At 40.0% G+C, this 15938-nt stretch overlaps 1 protein-coding gene across 1 annotated transcript in view; it reads left to right on the top strand.

The window, feature by feature from the left end:
* Positions 1-15938, top strand: part of NBDY (negative regulator of P-body association) — a 143352-nt gene that overhangs the window by 108660 nt on the left and 18754 nt on the right. The gene's annotated exons all lie outside the window — the stretch shown is intronic.

Genomic DNA, 15938 nt, shown 5'->3' with positions numbered 1-15938 from the left:
TTGTGCTTTTATTTTTTACTTTTTTTGCTTTATTTATTTATTTTTACTTTACAATATTGTATTGGTTTTGCCATACATCAATATAAATCTGCCACAGGTATACACATGTCCCTCTTCCTGAACCCGCCTCCCACCTCCTTCCCCATACCATACCTCTGGGTCATCCCAGTGCACCAGCCCCAAGCATCCTGTATCCTGCATCGAACCTGAACTGGTGATTCATTTCTTATATATTACACATGTTTCAAGGCCATTCTCCCAAATCATCCCACTCTCTCTCTCTCCCACAGAGTCCAAAAGACTGTTCTATACATCTGTGTCTCTTTTGCTCTCTCGCATACAGGGTTATCATTACCATCTTCCTAAATTCCATATATATGCGTTAGTATACTGTATTGGTGTTCTTCATTCTGGCTTACTTCACTCTGTATAATAGGCTCCAGTTTCATCCACCTCATTAGAAGTGATTCAAATGTATTCTTTTTAATGGCTGAGTAATACTCCATTGTGTATATGTACCACAGCTTTCTTATCCATTCATCTGCTGATGGACATCTAGGTTGCTTCCTTGTCCTAGCTATTGTAAACAGTGGTGTGATGAACACTGGGATACACGTGTCTCTTTCAGTTCTGGTTTCTTCAGTGTGTATGCCCAGCAGTGGGATTGCTGGGTCATAAGGCAGTTCTACTTCCAGTTTTTTAAGGAATCTCCACACTGTTCTCCAGAGTGACTGTACTAGTTTGCATTCCCACCAACAGTGTAAGAGGGTTCCCTTTTCTCCACACCCTGTCCATCATTTATTGCTTGTAGACTTTTGGATCGCAGCCATTCTGACTGGCGTGAAATGGTACCTCATTGTGGTTTTGATTTGCATTTCTCTGATAATGAGTAATGTTGAGCATCTTTCCATGTATTTGTTAGCCATCTGTATGTCTTCTTTGGAGAACTGTCTGTTTAGTTCTTTGGCCCATTTTTTGATTTGGTCATTTATTTTTCTGGAATTGAGCTGTAGGAGTTGCTTGTATATTTGTGAGATTAGCTGTTTGTCAGTTGCTTCATTTGCTATTATTTTCTCCCATTCTGAAGGTTGTCTTTTCACCTTGCTTATAGTTTCCTTTGTTGTGCAGAAGCTTTTAATTTTAATTAGGTCCCATTTGTTTATTTTTGCTTTTATTTCCAATATTCTGGGAGGTGGGTCATAGAGGATCCTGCTGTGGTTTATGTCGGAGAGTGTTTTGCCTATGTTCTCTGCTAGGAGTTTTACATTTTCTGGTCTTATGTTTAGATCTTTAATCCATTTTGAGTTTATTTTTGTGTATGGTGTTAGAAAGTGTTCTAGTTTCATTCTTTTACAAGTGGTTGACCAGTTTTCCCAGCACCACTTGTTAAAGAGATTGTCTTTTCTTCATTGTATATTCTTACCTCCTTTGTCAAAGGTGTCCATAGGTGCGTGGATTTATCTCTGGGCTTTCTATTTTGTTCCATTGATCTATATTTCTGTCTTTGTGCCAGTACCATACTGTCTTGATGACTGTGACTCTGTAGTAGAGCCTGAAGTCAGGCAGGTTTATTCCTGCAGTTCCATTTTTCTCTCTCAAGATTGCTTTGGCTATTCGAGGTTTTTTGTATTTCCATACAAATTGTGAAATTATTTGTTCTAGCTCTGTGAAAAATACCATTGGTAGCTTGATAGGGATTGGAGAAGGCAATGGCAACCCACTCCAGTGTTCTTGCCTGGAGAATCCCAGGGACGGGGGAGCCTCGTGGGCTGCCGTCTATGGGGTTGCACAGAGTCAGACACGACTGAAGCGACTTAGCAGCAGCAGCTTGATAGAGATTGCATTGAATCTATAGATTGCTTTGGTTAGTATACTCTTTCACTATATTGATTCTTCCGATCCATGAACATGGCATATTTCTCCATCTATTAGTGTCCTCTTTGATTTCTTTCACCAGTGTTTTATGGTTTTCTATATACAAGTCTTTAGTTTCTTTAGGTAGATATATTCCTAAGTATTTTATTCTTTTCATTGCAATGGTGAATGGAATTGTTTCCTTAATTTCTCTTTCTATTTTCTTTCTTTTTTTTTTTTTACTTTACAATATTGTATTGGTTTTGCCATACATCAACATGCATCCACCACGGGTGTACACATAGGAATGCAAGGGGTTTCTGTGTGTTGATTTTATATCCTGCAACTTTACTATATTCACTAATTAGCTCTAGTAATTTTCTGGTGGAGTCTTTAGGATTTTCTATGTAGAGGATCATGTCATCTGTAAACAGTGAGAGTTTTACTTCTTCTTTTCTTATTTGGATTCCTTTTATTTCTTTTTCTGCTCTGATTGCTGTGGCCAAAACTTCCAAAACTATGTTGAGTAGTAGTGGTGAAAGTGGGCACCCTTGTATTGTTCCTGACGTTAGGGGAAATGCTTTCAATTTTTCACCATTGAGGATAATGTTTGCTGTGGGTTTGTCATACATAGCTTTTATTATGTTGAGGTATGTTCCTTTTATTCCTGCTTTCTGGAGAGTTTTTATCATAAATTAATGTCAAATTTTGTCAAAGGCTTTCTCTGCGTCTATTGAGATAATCATATGGCTTTTATTTTTTCAATTTGTTAATGTGGTGTATTACATTGATTGATTTGCGGATATTGAAGAATCCTTGCATCCCTGGAATAAAGCCCACTTGGTCATGGTGTATGATATTTTTAATGTGTTGTTGGATTCTGATTGCTAGAATTTTGTTAAGGATTTTTGCATCTATGTTCATCAGTGATATTGGCCTTTAGTTTTCTTTTTTTGTGGCATCTTTGTCTTGAGAGTCCCTTGGACTGCAAGGAGATCCAACCAGTCCATTCTAAAGGAGATCAGCCCTGGGTGTTCTTTGGAAGGAGTGACGCTAAAGCTGAAGCTCCAGTATTTTGGCCAACTCATGTGAAGAGTTGACTCATTGGAAAAGACTCTGATGCTGGGAGGGATTGGGGGCAGGAGGAAAAGGGGACAACAGAGGGTGAGATGGCTGGATGGCATCACCGACTCGATGGACATGAGTTTGAGTGAACTCCCGGAGTTGGTGTTGGACAGGAAGGCCTGGCGTGCTGTGATTCATGGGGTCTGAAAGAGTTGCACACGACTGAGTGATTGAACTGAACTGAACTGAACTGAACTGAACTGTCAGGTTTTGGTATTAGGGTGATGGTGGCCTCATAGAATGAGTTTGGAAGTTTACCTTCCTCTGCAATTTTCTGGAAGACTTTGAGTAGGATAGATGTTAGCTCTTCTCTAAAATTTTGGTAGAATTCAGCTGTGAAACCATCTGGATCTGGACTTTTGTTTGCTGGAAGATTTCTGATTACAGTTTCAATTTCCATGCTTGTGATGTGTCTGTTAAGATTTTGTATTCCTTCCTGGTTCAGTTTTGGAAAGTTGTACTTTTCTAAGAATTTGTCCATTTCTTCCTCGTTGTCCATTTTATTGGCATATAATTGCTGATAGTAGTCTCTTATGATCCTTTGTATTTCGGTGTTGTCTGTTGGGATCTCTCCATTTTCATTTCTAATTTTATTGATTTGATTTTTCTCCCTTTGTTTCTTGATGAATCTGACTAATGGTCTGTCAATTTTATTTATCCTTTCAAAGAACCAGCTTTTGGCTTTGTTGACTTTTGCTATGGTCTCATTTGTATCTTTTGCATGTATTTTTGCCCTAATTTTAAAGATTTCTTTCCTTCTACTAACCCTGGGGTTCTTCATTTCTTCTTTTTCTAGTGGCTTTAGGTGTAGAGTTAGGTTATTTATTTGAATTTTTTCTTGTTTCTTGAGGTATGCTCGTATTACTATGAAATTTCCCCTTAGCACTGCTTTTACAGTGTCCCACAGGTTTTGGGTTATTGTGTTTTCATTTTCATTCATTTCTATGAATATTTTGATTTCTTTTTTGATTTATTTTGTGATTTGTTGGTTATTCAGCAGCGTGTTGTTCAGCCTCCATATGTTGGCATTTTTAATAGTTTTTCTCCTGTAATTGAGATCTAGTCTTACTGCATTGTGGTCAGAATAGATGCTTGGAATGATTTCAATTTTTCTGAATTTGCCAAGGCTAGATTTATGGCCCTTGATGTGATCTATCCTGGAGAAGGCTCCGTGTGTGCTTGAGAAAAATGTGAAATTCATTGTTTTGGGGCGAAATGTCCTATAGATATCAATTAGGTCTAACTGGTCTATTGTATCATTTAAAGTTTGTGTTTCCTTGTTAATTTTCTGTTTAGTTGATCTATCCATAGGTGTGAGTGTGGTATTAAAGTCTCCCACTATTATTGTGTTATTGTTAATTTCCCCTTTCATACTTGTTAGCATTTGTCTTACATATTGTGGTGCTCCTATGTTGGGTGCATATATATTTATAATTGTTATACCTTCTTCTTGGATTGATCCTTTGATCATCATGTAGTGTCCTTCTTTGTCTCTTTTCACAGCCTTTGTTTTAAAGTCTATTTTATCTGATATGAGTATTGCTACTCCTGCTTTCTTTTGGTCTCTATTTGCATGGAATATCTTTTTCCAGCTCTTCACTTTCAGTCTGTATGTGTCCCCTGTTTTGAGGTGGGTCTCTTGTAGACAACATATATAGGGGTCTTGTTTTTGTATCCATTCAGCCAGTCTTTGTCTTTTGGTTGGGGCATTCAACCCATTTACGTTTAAGGTAATTATTGATAAGTATGATCCCGTTGCCATTTACTTTATTATTTTGGGTTTGAGTTTATACACCCTTGTTGTGTTTCCTGTCTAGAGAAGATCCTTTAGCATTTGTTGGAGAGCTAGTTTGGTGGTGCTGAATTCTCTCAGCTTTTGCTTGTCTGTAAAGCTTTTGATTTCTTCTTCATATTTTAATGAGATCCTTGCTGGGTACAGTAATCTGGGCTGTAGCTTATTTTCTTTGATCACTTTAAATATATCCTGCCATTCCCTCCTGGCCTGAAGAGTTTCTATTGAAAGATAAGCTGTTATCCTTATGGGAATCCACTTGTGTGTTATTTGTTGTTCTTCCCTTGCTGCTTTTAATATTTGTTCTTTGTGTTTGATCTTAGTTAATTTGCTTAATATGTGTCTTGGGGTGTTTCACCTTGAGTTTATCCTGTTTGCGACTCTCTGGGTTTCTTGCCCTTGGGTGATTATTTCCTTCCCTATTTTAGGGAAGTTTTCAACTATTATCTCCTCAAGTATTTTCTCATAGTCTTTCTTTTTGTCTTCTTCTTCTGTGACTCCTATCATTCGAATGTTGGGGCGTTTAACATGGTCCTGGAGGTCTTTGAGGTTGTCCTCATTTCTTTTCATTCGTTTTTCTTTTTTCGTATCTTATTCATTCATTTCTACTATTCTATCTTCTACTTCACTAAACCTATCTTCTGCCTCTGTTATTCTACTATTTGTTCCCTCCAGAGTGTTTTTGATCTCATTTATGGCATTATTCATTATATACTGAGTCTTTTTTATTTCTTCTAGGTCCTTGTTAAACCTTTCTTGCATCTTCTCAGTCCTTGTCTCCAGGCTATTCATCTGTGATTGCATTTTGTTTTCAAGATTTTGGATCATTTTCACTATCATTATTCGGAATTCTTTATCACATAGATTCCCTATCTTCCTCTTTTGTTTGGCTTGGTGGGCATTTATCCTGTTCCTTTACCTGCTGGGTATTCCTCTGTCTCTTCATCCTGTTTATATTGCTGTGTTTGGGGTAGCCTTTCTGTATTCTGTCAGTTTGTGGAGTTCTCTTTATTGTGGAGTTTCCTCGCTGTGGGTGGTGTTGTGTGGGTGGGTTGTCAAGGTTTCCTGGTTAGGGAAGCTTGCGTCGGTGTTCTGGTGGGTGGAGCTGGATTTCTTCTCTCTGGAGTGCAATGAAGTGTCCGGTAATGAGTTATGAGATGTCAGTGTGTTTGGTGTGACTTTGGGCAGCCTGTATATTGAAGCTCAGGGCTGTGTTCCTGTGTTGCTGGAGAACTTGTGTGGTATGTCTTGCTCTGGAACTTTTTGGCCCTTGGGTGGTGCTTGGTTTCAACATAGGTATGGAGGTGTTTGATGAGCTCCTGTCAATTAAATGTTCCCTGGAGTCAGGAGTTCTCTGGTGTTCTCAGGATTTGGACTTAAGCCTCCTGCTTCTGGTTTTCAGTCTTATTTTTACAGTAGCCTCAAAACTTCTCCATCTATACAGCACTGTTGATAAAACATCTAGGTTAAAGATGAAAAGTTTCTCCACAGTGAGGGACACCCAGAGAGGTTCACAGAGTTACATGGAGAATAGAAGAGGTAGGAAGTAGTTAGAGGTGACCTGAATGAGATGAGGTGGAACCAAAAGAGGAGAGAGCAAGCTAGCCAGTAATCACTTCTTTATGTGCGCTCCACAGTCTGGACTGCTCAGAGATGTTCACGGAGTTAGAAGAGAAGAGTGAGGAAGGAGACAGAGGTGGCCAGGAGGATAAAAAGTGGGGAATCAAAAGGAGAGAGCCAGATCCAGCCAGTAATCAATTCCCTAAGTGTTCTCCACCGTCTGGAACACACAAAGATATTCACAGATTTGGGTAGAGAAGAGAAGGGGGAGGGAGGAAATAGAGGCAACCTGATGGAGAAAAAGGAGAGTCCAAAGGGGGAGAGAGCAGTCAAGCCAGTAATCTCACTCCCAAGTAAAAATTAGTACTGAAGATTGGGTTCTTAAAGGTACAAAATTGATAACAAATATCAAAAAGCAAAGATTAAAAATCTAGAGAAGAGGTTAGATTTTCAAAAATACAGTGTTAAGGAACAGGAAAAAAAAAAGTCACAAAAATTATAATATATATATATGAAGTTTGCTTTAAAAAATAGGGTCTCTTTTTTTTTTTGCAAAGTAATAGTAGGTTATAAAAATGAAAAATAAAGGAGTAATAGAGGACTTAAAATTAAAAAAAAAAATGATAGTAAAAATATATCTAGGACTTTCTCTGGTGTTGTTGTGGGCAGTGCCGGATCAGTTCATTTTCAGCTAGTTCCTTGGTCCAGCTTATATTTCTCAATATCTATAGGCCCCTTTCTATGTAATCGGTACTAACGACAGGGTTTTGATCTATTGCACTTGTCACTTCCAAGACGGTTCCCTCTGTTTTAGGTTCTTCTGTTTGCTGGTGTCTTCAGTGTCTGATTTCCGCCCTGACACAAGGTGGCAGTGGTGGACACTTTTTTAGCTCACTTGTTCAGTTGTGCTGTGGGGAGGGAGGGACCCTGCAAACAAATAACACTGGCGTTTGCTCCTAGTGTCTGAGCCACACTGGGCCTGCCCCCGCTCACACTGCGTGAGCCCTCCCTGCCCACAGTGCTCAAGCTCTAGGTTGCTTTGCCGGGAACTGTCCAAGGCCGGCCCTGGGCTGCATGCACCTCCCAGGTCTAAGCCGCTTAGATTCAGGTACTCAGGTAGTCCTCAGAGGCGCAGACTCGGTTGGGCCTGCATTTTGTGTCCTTCCCAGGTCCGAGCAGCTCAGGTGATGAGGTGTGTGGCGAGCATGGTCGCTGCAAGCTATTGCCTCCCCCGTCCCTGCTGCTCGGTTTTCTGGGTGTACAACTGGTGCACCTTCTCAGGTGGATGTTGACTGTCCAGAACCCCAAGAAGTCTTAGCAAAGAAGCCTGCTTGCTTCTTGGTAGATAATGTCTCTCTGGGGCTGTGATTGCCTCCCCCCACCTCCCCCCCAGCTCTGGCTGCCTGTCACCGGAGGGAGATGGTCTGCAGCTGAGTAGCTCTGTACAGTCCTTTGTTCTGTGAGCGGGCCTGGTGGTGTCTTAAGTTAGGGCTTTTCACGTGGTAGCTTAGCGGGATCACTGTCTGGTTTGCTGGCCCAAGTTAGTTCCCTCAGATTGCCCTAGGGGCATTCAGACCCGGTCCTTTCTCTAAGCAATGCAGCCCATGCCTCCCTGCCCAGCCCCTGCTTGCTAGTGGTGGGTGCAGGCGTCTGCGCTGCTTCTCCACTGGGGGAGTTACCACTGGGCAAGTAATCTGTGGGTTTTAATTATTTATTCATTTTTCCTCCCAGTTATGTTGCCCTCTGACATTCCAGGGCTCGCCACAGACTCGGCAGTGAGTGTGTTTCCTCGTGTTTGGAAACTTCTCTCTTTTTAAGACTCCCTTCTCAGGACGGAGCTCCGTCCCTACCACTTTTGTCTCTTGTTTTGTCTTTTATATTTTTTCCTACCTCCTTTTGAAGAGAATGGGCTGCTTTTCTGGGTGCCTGATGTGCTCTGCAGGCATTCAGAAGTTGTTTTGTGGAATTTACTCAGCATTTAAATGTTCTTGTGATGAATTTGTTGGGGAGAAATTGGTCTCCCCGTCCTATTCCTCCACCATCTTCCTGCCCTCCCCCTTCAGTTTTATTATAGTAATTGATGAAACTATTAAACTTTTTTCTCAAAATGTAGTCTTTAAAATCATGAGCAAATATCAAATCTGACTTTTGAAATAATATATTTCATAATGCTATCTCTTTTATGCTTCTCTTAATTTTTTTCACCACCACTCCAGCCTTTTCAAACACACACCATATATAGTCTTATTCCTTTAGGAAACATTTATAAACAGGAAGCTGGAAAATAAGACCAAGTAATCTAATCCCACCTACCATCTATTTTCATAAATAAAGTTTTATTGGAACACAGCCACATACCATCATTTACATGTATCTACAGTTTTGCTACAAAGACAACCAAGCAGTTGTGACTGAGGCCATATAGCCTATATAGCTTAAAATATTTACTATTTGCTCATTTTAAAAGCTTTTTCAGACCTATTATAGAATACTGAGATATTGTTAAGTCTTCTTTATCTCTAAGAATATCCTTTGTAAATGATTTTTATATTGCATAATTTTATTTGGCTGCCTGTTTTCTTTTAAAAAATTTTATAGTATATCACAATGTAAGAAAAACTGAAGAATTAAACTTTAATAATTATGATAATGCCTACCTAATATTTGTTTTAAGAATTAAATAAATATGAAATATCTAGAGCATAAAGATTAGATTATCATGAATCTAGAGACAAAATCAGTCTTCCACTGGAGAAGGATTTAGATTGTAAATGAGCAAGTCACCTTTGTAGGATCTTTAAGGATTATTCCAACATGGTAGTGAGTACTACACTCAGAAAAGAGTATAAAAATAAAGGATTTATTACATACAGGTTCTAGAAAAGAGAGGTATGGCACATCACACAGGATACGAGAGGAGTGCCAAAAGAAAGAACTCAACTAAGCAGATAGGGAGCTTAGAGAGAGTAAATACTGCTGGGCAAGTGCCTTTAAGGGTCGAGGTGGAGTGTACAAGCAAAAGACATGAGAAAATTTCACTGGTGTATTTATATGTCCTGAGATCACGGACAGGGGAGGACAAAAAGGGGAACTTGTATCTAGAAACAGTTTTGGTGCACCCAAACATCTAGAAGTGCTCACAGCCCAATGCTGAGGAATCAAGATACTGTGAAGTTTTAAAAATGTACAATATGAAATTATACTTTGGAAAAACAATTTCATAGTAAGAAAGAAATAGAGAAGAGGTCTAGGCCTACCTACCTAGAGCTTCCATTTAGATTTACTTGGCAATGTGACTGGGTGCTGAAAGTGGATGGCCTGTATTACAGAATAAAAAATAAATAAATAAAAACTATTCATTCAAGGCACTTATTAAGGACAGAAAGTCAGAGCCATTGAGATAAATATCAGGACCACTGCCAATGGGGTCTTGAGGTGGCGGAGAAAATAAAGCAAGGAAAATTTAGAAGGTATAACTGAGGAGTGAGTTAGGGAGTCTATGGATGGAAAATTACTAAGAGAAAACATCAGGTGTAAGGGGATATTCTGGTTAAACTGACCTAACAGGATTCCTAGTGAAGACAGGTGAGGGTGCTATCATCACCTGAGGGATAGTGGAGGATGAGGAACCCAATTAGATATTAAGGGTGATCAGATATCAAGAATGCGGAAATTCTATCTAGCTAGAATTGCTAATCTTGCTTATTGCAATCTTTCTAACACTGACAATGCAGAGACAAACACAGAAGCCCAAAAGTCAGGGCCTAATTGGGAAGAAAGTCTGAAGAACCTGAGTAGAGTTTGGTGAAGGACTTTTGTCAATCCCTCTTCTTATTCAAAGAAAGAAAAGACATCCTTCTTTGCTCTGAACAATATAATTCCATTTCTTATAAGTTGACTTTTCTTCACTAAGGGTGAGCTGACCTCAGATATGCAGATGACACCACCCTTATGGCAGAAAGTGAAGAGGAACTAAAAAGCCTCTTGATGAAAGGGAAAGTGGAGAGTGAAAAAGTTGGCTTAAAGCTCAACATTCAGAAAATGAAGATCATGGCATCTGGTCCCATCACTTCATGGGAAATAGATGGTGAAACAGTGAAAACAGTGTCAGACTTTCTTTTTCTGGGCTCCAAAATCACTGCAGATGGTGACTGCAGCCATGAAATTAAAAGACACTTACTCCTTGGAAGGAAAGTTACGACCAACCTAGATAGCATATTCAAAAGCAGAGGCATTACTTTGTCAACAAAGGTCCATCTAGTCAAGGCTATGGTTTTTCCAGTGGTCATGTATGGATGTGTGAGTTGGACTATGAAGAAAGCTGAGCGCCGAAGAATTGATGCTTCTGAACTGTGGTGTTGGAGAAGACTGTTGAAAGTCCTTTGGACTGCAAGGAGATCCAACCAGTCCATCCTAAAGGAGATCAGTCCTGGGTGTTTATTGTAAGGACTGATGTTGAAGTTGAAATTCCAATACTTTGGCCACCTAATGCAAAGAGCTGACTCATTTGAAAAGACCCTGATGGTGGGAAAGATTGAGGGCAGAAGGAGAAGGGGACAACAGAAGATGAGATGATTGGATGGCATCACCAACTCGATGGACATGGTTTGGGAGTTGGTGATGGACAGGGAAGCCTGGCGTGCTGTGGTTCATGGGGTCGCAAAGAGTCGGACACGACTGAACTGAACTGAATCATTTATTGCAACTTGGTAGTAGAGGTGTTTGCTGGATGGTTCAGTTAGGTATTTAGTGAAGGGATAGTCTACGAAAACAAAACCAAAGATTAAAAGTTGAAAACCTAGTTGCTAAGTCCAGAAGGTAAACTATACAGAATACTTCTAGACTTGAGATGAAAGCATGTTTTGATGATAGAGTTAAGAATGGCAGTGGTAATCTGATAAATTTCTTGATTTGCAGTTTGAATTTCTTTGGTGATGGCAGAGATATCACTGTTGTTGTCATGGTTATTTGTTGGAGCAGAGCATGGAAGTATCTAACCAGTTCAAATGAGCTTCTTTAGATGGTTCTCATAAGTGTCTAAGTGGGCATGTTTCAGTTATCAGTGGTGCAAAGTCAAAAAGATGGGAAAAAATATGGAAATGTTAGTTTAGTGAATTCTAGGCCAATGTAGGAATAAACTAGGAGAACTGAGAACCCATAAGGGTGTGATATAGTTTTACACTGAAACAAAATTTCTCTGTACAGTCACCTCACTATTGATTTTTGTTTATAGAATAAGTCGTCTCATTAAATTTAGCCTGATTATTTGCATGAGGCAGAAAGCAAAGAAGAACTAAAGAGCCTCTTCTTGAAAGTGAAAGAGGAGAGTGGAAAAGTTGGCTTAAAGCTCAGCATTCAGAAAACTAAGATCATGGCATCTGGTCCCATCACTTCATGGCAAATAGATGGGGAAACAGTGGCTGATTTTATTTTTCTTGGCTCCAAAATCACTGTGGATAGTGATTGCAGCCATGAAATTAAAAGACGCTTGCTCCTTGGGAGGAAAATTATGACCAACCTAGACAGCATATTAAAAAGCAGAGACATTACTTTGCCAACAAAGGTCCGTCTAGTCAAAACTATGTTTTTTTCAGTTGTAATGTATGGACGTGAGAGGTGGACTATAAGGAAAGCTGAGCACCAAAGAATTGATGCTTTTCAACTGTGGTGTTGGACAAGACTCTTGAGAATCCCTTGGACTGCAAGGAGATCCAACCAGTCCATCCTAAAGGAGATCAGTCCTGAATGTTCATTGGAATGACTGATGCTGAGGCTGAAACTCCAATACTTTGGCCACCAGATGGGTATAACTGATTCATTGGAAAAAAAAAAAAAAAAAACCTGATACTGGGAAAGATTTAAGGCAGGAGGAGAAGGGGACGATGGAGGATGAGATGGTTGGATGGCATCATCGATTCAATGGCCATGAGTTTGGACAGGTTCTGGGAGTTGGTGATGGACAGGGAAGCCTGGCATACTGCAGTCCATGGGGTTACAAAAATTTGGACATGACTGAGTGACTGATCTGAACTGAATTTGCGTAAGTGCAGCTGCTGCTGCTAAGTCACTTCAGTCATGTCCAACTCTGTGGGACCCCATAGGCGGCAGCCCACCAGGTTCCCCCGTCCCTGGGATTCTCCAGGCAAGAACACTGGAGTGGATTGCCGTTTCTTTGTCCATTGTGTGAAAGTGAAAAGTGAAAGTGAAGTCACTCAGTCATATCTGACTCTTAGCGACCCCAATGACTGCAGCCCACCAGGCTCCTCCGTCCATGGGATTTTCCAGGCAAGAGTACTGGAGTAGGGTGTCATTGCCTTCTCCAATAAGTGCAGCAAGAATGGTAATTGATAACATAAGCCCTTTTGAGTTTGCTTTACTGGAGCATTTATAAAAAATCTCAAAGGCTCTTGATGGTAGGAAGCCAAGCCAAGAATATAATACCAGATTTCATCTTCAGTACGTATAGATTTGAGTGAATTCTTCTCTCGTCTTCAGTACCTATAGATTTGAGTGAGTTCTTCTCTTTTTGAAGTTTCCCACATACCTTGTGTTTCCTATGTCTTTCAGGAAGCAACATTCCTTATGCACCTATAAGGCCGTGAACACTGTAAGTCAAGAGTCATTGGTTCCATAATATCAGTCTTGGTTCCTTAAAGCTGTCTAGTCATATTTAATTCTATTCATCATTCTCAAATATCACATTTTAGTGAAAGTTTCCAGTACTCTTGCCTGGAAAATCCCGTGGATGGAGGAGCCTGGTAGGCTGCAGACCATGGGATCACTAAGAGTCAGACATGACTGAGCAACTTCACTTTCACTTTTCACTTTCATGCATTGGAGAAGGAAATGGCAACCCACTCCAGTGTTCTTGCCTGGAGAATCCCAGGGACGGGGGAGCCTGGTGGGCTGCCATCTATGGGGTCATGCAGAGTCGGACAGGACTGAAGCAACTTAGCAGCAGCAGCAGCATGGTTAAACAGAGAAGCTTGGCTGGCTGCAGTCATCAGGATCACACACAGTCAGACATGACTGAAGCGTATTAGCATGCACTCACGCTATGGTTAAATATCTAATGAGAATTCATTAGACAAGAAAATTTAGTTATTTTTGACATATTAAGATAAAAACTGGTATCATTACTGAAAAAATTATATAAAGGATAATCATGTATTAAAAACTGTATGATGTATTTCTATGGACTTCATACAATTTCTGAAATATGTTTAGTAATAAAGTTTACTATATGAACATAATCTGGGGTAGTTTAGGTTCTCTACTTATTTGAAAATGCTTTCCCATGCAATTAAATATATCAAACAAACCCAATTACTTCTTAATTTACTTTTTTCTCCTTACAAGATGAAACAACAAACCCTCCAAGATTTTTCAGGGGCCTTCTGGGAAATCTTAAAGTCAATCCGAGGAGAAGAAAATTTCTTTTAGCTTTTCCTTTGGAGAGGTTATCAAAAAAGTCAAAAGATTTGAACATCTAATTAAGTTGGTTCACAGATCACTGTGAAACAAAAGTTCCACTCTGTTAAGAAATCTAGAACATGATAAATGTTAGCATAAGGTGGAGGAAATTATTCTGTTAAAATTAAGAATATTTCCTAAGCAGTTCATTTAAAAGGTAAAGAAAAACCTTTTACAATCTCTTATTAAGGAAAGATCAATAATCCAATAAAAGAGTCATTCTAGTATCGTGCATTGAACCTGGACTGGCAACTCATTTCATATATGATATTATACATATTTCAATGCAATTCTCTCAAATCATCCCACCCTCCCCCTCTCCCACAGAGTCCAAAAGACTGTTCTATACATCAGTGTCTCTTTTGCTGTCTCATATACAGGGTTATTGTTACCATCTTTCTAAATTCCATATATATGCGTTAGTATACTGTATTGGTGTTTTTCTTTCTGGCTTACTTCACTCTGTATAATAGGCTCCAGTTTCATCCACCTCATTAGAACTGATTCAAATGTATTCTTTTTAATGGCTGAGTAATACTCCATTGTGTATATGTACCACAGCTTTCTTATCCATTCATCTGCTGATGGACATCTAGGTTGCTTCCATGTCCTGGCTATTATAAACAGTGCTGCGATGAACATTGGGATACACATGTCTCTTTCAATTCTGGTTTCCTCAGTGTGTATGCCCAGCAGTGGGATTGCTGGGTCATAAGGCAGTTCTATTTCCAGTTTTTTAAGGAATTTCCACACTGTTCTCCATAGTGGCAGGCTGGTGCACTGGGACGACCCAGAGGGATGGTATGGGGAGGGAGGAGGGAGGAGGGTTCAGGATGGGTAACACATGTAAACCTGTGGTGGATTCATTTCGATATACGGCAAAACCAATACAATATTGTAAAGTTAAAAAATAAAATAAACTTAAAAAAAAAGAATAAAAAAAATACAAACAAATGGAAAGGAGAAGGGGCCAAGAAAGATTTCTGGGAAAAAAAAAAAGAGTCATTCTACTTTTGTATCAGTACACTTTTGATATTAAGGCTCATTTAAAAGCATATAAATCAATGCATTCAAATATTAAAACAGCACACACATAAAATTCCATAACCAAGTTTCCTTTTTCCACAAGCTTTGTACAATTAAAAAAATATCTGTTGTGTTTTCCCCCTATATTTTCCTTTTTCTTATTCTGGAAGAAGAAATCATGCTAGTTAAGAATAAAACTACATTGTTGTGGAAAACCAAGGTGGCAGAGAAGTAGAAGGACATGGAATGCATCAGAAATACATCTACAGGTGCAACAGCTCTTGCAAAACACCAGCTGAACACTAGCAGAAGACTTTGGTCACCAGTAGGAACTATAATGATTCTTGCATAACTTGGTAGGAAGAAAGAAGAGAAGAGGAGAAGTGTAACAAAACCTGGACTCTGTAGAGGGGCATGCTGAAGGAGAAGGGAGATTCCCATATCAGGGGAAGCCCCCTCATGAAGGTGGAAATCAGTTGATCAGGACAGAAAAAAAAAAAGCTTTTGAAGTTGTTGGAGGATGGTGAAGTGGCTGATCTGTGGCAGAGGCAACAGAGTGAGAACTATACAGATGGACCATGTTGTGGCCCTATGTGCCCTGGACTGGGGTGTGTGTCTACCAGAGCACACAGGGGTTGGGAGCTGGATTGTGGGAATTAGAGACCACAGCCAGGGCAAAGATTACTTTTGGTTGTGGCAACCTGAAGGGACATGAGGGAGGAAATTCACAATGGGAAATGTCTATGGAGGAAAGCCAGACTGCCATGGAAGCAGGGCCCTACTGCTGAGTAACATGCAGGGAGTGGAGCCACCTGCATTTGTAGCCTTCTTTCCTCATATGCCAGCACCTGCTGCTGAGCAATAGAAAAAGGCTGGCCAGGGCTGGCCCTCATGCGCCTGCCATATGGTGCCAAAAAATGCTCCCAGTAGGGCCATATCTCTTGCACCTGTGGCCACTGACTTCCCTGCACACCTAGCACACAAGAGATCTTGCAATTTAAGCAGCCATGCCACCTCTGAACCCTGTCCTCACCAGGGCAGACCCAATTACTCCAGGGCAGCCTCAGGAGCAGAGTCTCATGGATGGCCCAAATACAGAGGTGGGGAT

The sequence above is a fragment of the Bos grunniens genome, chromosome X (genome assembly GCF_055505025.1).
Source record: "Bos grunniens cultivar Pamir isolate PY7600 chromosome X, Bosgru_T2T1.0, whole genome shotgun sequence".
NCBI lineage: Eukaryota > Metazoa > Chordata > Mammalia > Artiodactyla > Bovidae > Bos > Bos grunniens.
This window is presented reverse-complemented; position numbering and strand designations above follow the sequence as displayed.